Genomic DNA, 6884 nt, shown 5'->3' with positions numbered 1-6884 from the left:
ACCACCTCTGGCCCAGACCTTGTGGGGAGAGGTGTTATATGTGTGTCCCACAGAGGGCTAAGCACTCACAGTCTCTTATTTTTGCACGTTGAGCATGATCATACATAATATATATATGTATTATATAGAATATAATATATAAATTAGATAATGTACAACATGTACAAGGTGTAAAGATATTTTTCTTCCCTTCCCTGTCCAGGGTTCTTGATCTGGCTTCATCTTCAGTAGTAGTGGAGAAATCTCAGGCAGACAGAATCGGCAGTTGAAGAAAGGCCAGGCACACAGCAAGCACAGAGACCATAAGGCAGAGAAAACCAAAGCAGCACCCCCTGGAGGGCTGGGTTCTTGAAGCCTCTGAAGGGTTTTCATCTGCTGGCGATGCCATATTTGAAAATATCTCCTATCTTAAGAACAGAGATCTGCCTGCCTCTGCTTCCCGAGTGCTAGGACTAAAGGTGTGTGCCGCCACCGCCTGGCTTCTTAAGAACTTTTGCTAGACCTCCCAGCCAGAGTTAATAACACACCTGGAATTCATTGAAGACATCTACCAAGATATACTGTGTACTGTTTGTTTAACCTGCCTTTCTTTCAAGGAACAATGCAACACTGAACTTCATGTGCCTTGGAACATTTACAACCTAAGCTAAGGCAGAACTGTCTTTCTCAGCTATGTACCCTTCCATGCTTCTGACCCAGAACAATGCATGCCTATTATTCTGTGAATGAATCCAATGTAGGGGTGGAAAACAACCATTTGTGGAAATTGGTCAATAAATAATGGTGTTGTCTGGGTGAGCGAGGTCAGTTGGACTCACTAAGTTGATCTCTTGTAAAACTGTTAAAGATGTCTGTGGAGTGTCCCATTTCTTCCTGGTGTGATAATTTCTGTGCTCTACAATAAAGACAGCAACAGACGCAAGATCACACAGGGACAGATTCCCAAAGGAACCTTCAGGCAGGTACAGACTCATACAACAGACTGAGGACCGAAGTCTCGGGGAGCATGAAGTAAGAGAATTTGAATCTGGACTCCACCGAGAAGTGCTTGTGTCCCGCGCGCTCTGTATTTCTCGCCAGCAAGAAATCATACACGGGACACTCGGATCCTTCTGCAGACAAGCTTTAATGCATCTTACCAGAGTGGAGACCCTAAACCAAGAAAACCATCCCTTATAAAGGCTGACCAGCCGCCTGGGACGTGTTACCCTATGAATGGCTTCAGCTCCTCAGGCCAAAATGAGCCACGGGATAGGCAGAGATCAAAGGAATGGAGATTACCCAGCGCCTGTGAAGTAATTTACAACTTGGTGTCTTCAGGCACCTATTATTGTAATGGATAATGCAGGAACCGGCTTCCTACAGTGCTTGTGTTTCCTCGGTGGCTATGGATGCATGATTGGTAACTCAGGGTTAATGACTCACGTGGGTAAGTCAGGCATGCCCTGCCCTGATTTAGGGTTAGTCAGTTTGAAGGAAGTCAGGATGGCAGATTGGCCCCACAACTGTTGTATAAACATGTTCTGATCTGTTCTGAACTAGTAGAGCCTGTCCTTCAGCAGGCGCCTTATGGGCAGGAGGGAAATCCCACAAGGTCTTTGTTTAAAGTTGTCAGGCTTTTGTCTCAGGTCAGGAGGGTGAGGAAGACTCCAGTCACCTTTACCCCTCGTCATAGCTTCTCACCTTATCTGTCTACTGCTTAGCCCCTCAATATCACCAAATAGAAAGACACCTACCTAAAGACAGGTAATGATAGTGTGCATGCCTTTAATCCCAGCACTTGGGAGGCAGAGGCAGACAGATCTCTGAGTTCGAGGACAGCCTGGTCTACAGGGCAAGTTCCAGGACAAGCTCCAAAGCTACACAGAGAAACTTTGTCTCAAAAAAAAAAAAAATGAAAACAAACAAACAAGCAAAAAAAACCCAAAAAACCCACCCAGCCCTAAAATACATATCTGTCTTCATGTATGTATGTGCACCGCTTGTGAGCCTGGTCCTAAAGAGGCCGTACGAGGTTTTTGGACAGATCCCCTAGAACTGGAGTTACAGATGGCTGTGAAAGGTCATGTGGGTGCTAGGAATCAAATCTGGGTGGTTTTTGTTGTTTTTTTCTTAACCACCAAGCCACCTCTCCAAGCCCTTAAAATACTGATTTTAGAGTTACAAATAAATTTTAGAAAGTAGGCTCTGCCCTCCTTTCTCCCTCACTCTTTTTAGTGTTTTTGTTGTTTAAGACAGAGTCTCAAAGGCTGGCCTTGAACTCCCGATCTTCCCTCACCGCCCAGGTGCTAGCATTACAGGCACTGTGCAAGCACACCACACTTTTGTTGATGTAGTAATGAAGACTTCACTAAGTCTTCAGGGGAAATGTCACAAAGTTGTCCAAGCAGGCTTTGAAATTTCACTTTGCAGCCCATGCTGACCCCGGATGAACCTGAGGCCTCAGCCTCGAGAATGACCGGGAAGTTACAGGCCTGTGTCGCAGGCTGTTACGATAAAGTCAGAGGGGAACCTGGGTGGAGTCCACGGCAGGCGAGTGTGACCGAGGTTGAGGGACAAACATGACAGGCAGACAGAGCTTAAGTGAGAAGTTTTATTAGAAAAGGAAAGGTGTGGAGGAGAAGACAGAGAAAAGAGGTACAGAGACAGAGAACAGAAGAGAAGAGTGAGTTCCAGGACAGCCAGGGCTAAAGAGAAACCATGTCTGCTAAAACAAAAGACAACAATAACAACAACAAAAAGCAGATAAACGTTTGTCCTTTGAGTCACTGTTTTCTCTTTTGTTGTTTTGTTTTGTTTTGTTTTGTTTTCAAGATAGGGTCTTTCTATGTAGGCTGGCTGTCCTGGAACTCCTCTGTAGACCAGGCTGTTCTCAAACTGACAGAAATCCTCCAGCTTCTGCCTCCCCAGTGCTGGGATCAAAGGCAGGCATGTGCTGCCAACACCGGGCTAAATCGCTGTTTTCTTCAGCTGGGGCTTCACCTGTTTAGTTTATCCATTAATTTCAGTACACACACACACACACACACACACAAACCTTGCCCAAAGTCCTAACTTATTAAAATTTAAGCACATTATCTGATATTATCTGCTTGACCAGTCTAGACACTCCTCTGTTTGTGCTTCTTGCCTCCCTCTTGCTTTGCAGACCTGTGGGCTTAGGCTAGGCAATGCTGGGGGAAGAGACAATCCGAAGCAGATCTGTGTGCTACAAACCTATTTTACTTGGGCCCATGCTGGGGGCAGCTCTGCCTGGGGCCTTGTTAACTACATTAGAGAAGGAGAAGCTAATGTCAGTGATCCTGCTGTCACCAGCCTCTGCTGCAATGTGAAACCCTCCCTCTTACATCTCAGCACTCTGAAGACTAAGCAACACTCTGAATCGCAAGGATGTATATTAGCAAACAGAAAAAAAAAACCTCTACTGGTCTTAAATAGTGTCAAGGCAGACATGGTGCTGCACACCTGGATCCCAGCACTTGGGAGGTAGAAGCTGGAGCATCAGGAATTCAAGATTAGCCTCTTACACATAGCAAATGCAAGGCCAGCCTGGACTACATGAGATCCTGTCTCAAAATAATAATGATATTTAATAGGTTTTAGATTTATTTGTTTTATATATGTGTTTGGCCTGCACATAGTGTGTAGTACTCATGGAGGCCAGGAGAGGGTCTCAGGTGCCCTGGAGACTGGAGCTGTGGATGGTTGTGAGCCACCATGTAGGCACTGGGAGTTGAACCGGTGTCCTCTGCAAGAGCAGCAAGTGCTCTAAACTGCCGAGCCATTTCTCCAGCCCAATTAAAAATATATATATATACATGGTGAAAAGTATTTTTATTTTTTTAGAATTTTTTATTTTGAGAAAGGGTCCCACCAAGGGCCTCTGACTGGGATTACCAACCTGCACCACCAAGCCTGGCCACTCTGCGCTGAAAAACAGCCATTGTCTTTACTAGACGCCTTTCTGTACTTGATTCCAGTACTGCCCGGCGCGGCCTTGGGAGTATGCAGCCTCTCATCTTCCTGCTTTCACGGTGCCTTGCCGGCTTGTAGCTTCTGCTTGTGAGCTATTCTTTCCCTCTGAACCCTGTCTGAGGGGGGCGGGGAGGGTAATCTTTGATCCCACACCTGAGCACAAACTTCCAAAGAGAGCTTGCCTGCTTGCTGGTGCCTGCTACTCAGCCAGCCCCACAACCCTTTGAACGCTGAGGTTCGCTTGAGCTGTGAGTACAACCTGCCGGGTGCTGACTCGCAGCGTGGCCTCCCTCGGAAACATTCACTTTTCTCCAGAGTCAAGACAGACTTTTTATTCCCCGGCTTCCTTCGCTGAAATGGGTTTTTGTTGTTCTGGGATTTTCTGGTGCATTGAGACAAGGACTTTCTATGTTCCCTCGCTGGGATTAATACTAGGTCGTTCTCCTAAGTACCTGGGGTCATAGTCAGGGGCCAGCTCCTGGAGTGGGTCTTAGTTTGGGGGGCTTGCTTTCTTTATACCTTTATACTGAGATTGTAGGAGACCCCCAACGCTCGCAGGAGTCTCTCTCATCTGAGTTCCTTTTTGCTTTTTTTCCCTCCACAGGGTCTCATGTAGTTCAGGCAGGCCTTAAGCTTGCTACACAACTGAAGCTGGCACTAAACTCATTTGTCTGCCTCCAGTTTCCAAGCGCTGGGTTACTTAAGGTTTCTGTGTTTGCAGAATCCTTGAAAGAGAAGCTCGCTTTGGGTGCAAACCACCCCAACCTCCAGATTTTACTTCTCTTTATCCTTAATTAGAACCAGCTTTGTAACTCTTAAAATCAGCACCCTAGCTGGGTGGTGGTGGCACATGCCTTTAATTCCAGCAGTCAGGAAGCAGAGGCAGGCGGATGTCTGTGAGTTCAAGGCCAGCCCGGCCTAAAGATTGAGTTCCAGGACAGCCAGGGCTACACAGAGAAACCCTGTCTCCTGTCTCAAAAAACAAAAACAAAACACCACCACCACATCACTGTAGTTGGATTTTTATTTGGGTCGCCAGCTCACAAATAAGGGCATGGAGATTTATTATTGATTATGAAAGCTCAGCCTTAGCTGAGGCTGGTCCCACTAGTTCTTATAACTTAAATTAACCTGCTTATATTAATCTACATTTTACCATGTGGCTTTTTACCTTCCTTTCATTCTGTATGTCCCACTTCCTCCTTGTCTTACTGACATCTCCTCATGCCTCGATCCCGCCTCTTCCTCTCTCCCCGGAAGTCCCACCTATCCCCCCAGCCTAGCTATTGGCCCTTCAGCTCTTTATTACACCAATCACAGCAAACAGATCGTCACAGTGTACAACTATCTCACAACACATCACTCTTGGGCTTCAGAGATTAATCCAAGAACATTTTAGAGCGTTTATTGCTCTTGCAGAAAGCTCTTCCCAGCACCCACATGGTGGCTCACAAACACTAGTAATTTCAGGGGATCGAAAACCCCACTCTGACTCCCTCTGGCATGAGATGTGGTGAGGCAAGACAGGGCAGAGGTTCCCCCATCTTTTTTTTTTTTTTTTCTTCCCGAAACAGGGTTTCTGTGTTGCTTTGGAATCTGTCCTAGAACTTGCTCTGTAGATCAAGCTGTCCTCCAACTCATAAAGATCTGCCCGCCTCTGCCTCCCGAATGCTGGGATTAAAGACGTGCGCCAACAACGCCCAGCTCCATGTTGTATTGGTAGCGCACGCCTTTAATCCCAGCATTCCAGAGGCAGAGGCAGGCAGATCTCTGTGAGTTCAAGGCCAGCCTGGTCCGCAGAGCGAGTGCCAGGACAGGCTCCAAAGCTACACAGAGAAACCCTGTCTCGAAAAACCCAAAAAAAAAAAAAAAAAAAAAATCAGATCTCCTTGATGGACAATCCAGTGGAAAATTACCCAACTCTATTCTTAGGAGCCAAAGGTCAAGGATGTCCTAGCTAACTGTTAAACTGCCTATTTGTGTGAAGCCTCCTCCAGATAAGAGCTTATTTTAGCTTCTGTTAAAACTGCTTGCTTCAGCTAGGTGGTGGCGCACGCCTTTAATCCCAGTACTCAGGAGGCAGAGGTAGGTGGATCTCTGTGAGTTTGAGGTCACCCTGATCTACAGAGCGAGTTCCAGGATAGCCAATGCTGTTACATGTAGTGGCATCTTGCCTTGCAGTGAAATTGTGGTGGTGGCCATACCCTTTGGGCGTGGTTTCGGGTGCAGACATGACCATAAGATAGAGGAGGGGCAGGCTCCATCTCTCTTGAGTTTCCGAGAGCATCAGAAGGGCAGAGACTGTATCTTCTGGAGCAGAAAGACCTATGTGGAGGTTATTTACTCTTACCTGTGTAACTCCTTCCCTAATAAACACCTATTTATCATTTATTTTGGATTTGGTGGACTTATTTAAACCCCACCTTCAAGTGGTGCCCAAGGTAAGTTGATTCTCACTCAGGGCTGGTTGGCTGTGGCATTCCACGACCCAGAGCCAACCTCGTAGAAACCCCGTCTTGAAAAAATAAAATAAAATCCAGTAATTACCAAGGAGTAAAGAGATAGTGATGAGTCATTAGGTGTTTTTCAACTTCAGGAATGAGACAAGGGATTCCCCTTCTCCAACTCCATCCCTCACTGTCCTGGGGTCCAAGGAAGGAAACCTGATTTGGATGCTTTGTATTTCTCACTTTGAACTTCGTGACAGACACAAGTAGAGAACATCACAGAAACATTTTATTTTAGATTTATTTTATGAGTGTTTTGCCTGTTGGTGTGTATGAGCACCACATGCATGCAGTTCCTGGGGAGGCCAGGAGAGGGCATCATATCCCCTAGTATTGCTGTTACATGCGCTGCTTTGCTGATGCTGAAACCCAAGCCAAGTCCTTAGCAAGAGCAACAAGCTC

Source organism: Cricetulus griseus, chromosome 7, assembly GCF_003668045.3.
Source record: "Cricetulus griseus strain 17A/GY chromosome 7, alternate assembly CriGri-PICRH-1.0, whole genome shotgun sequence".
Taxonomy (NCBI): Eukaryota; Metazoa; Chordata; class Mammalia; order Rodentia; family Cricetidae; genus Cricetulus; species Cricetulus griseus.
Note: the sequence above shows the minus strand (reverse complement) of the source record.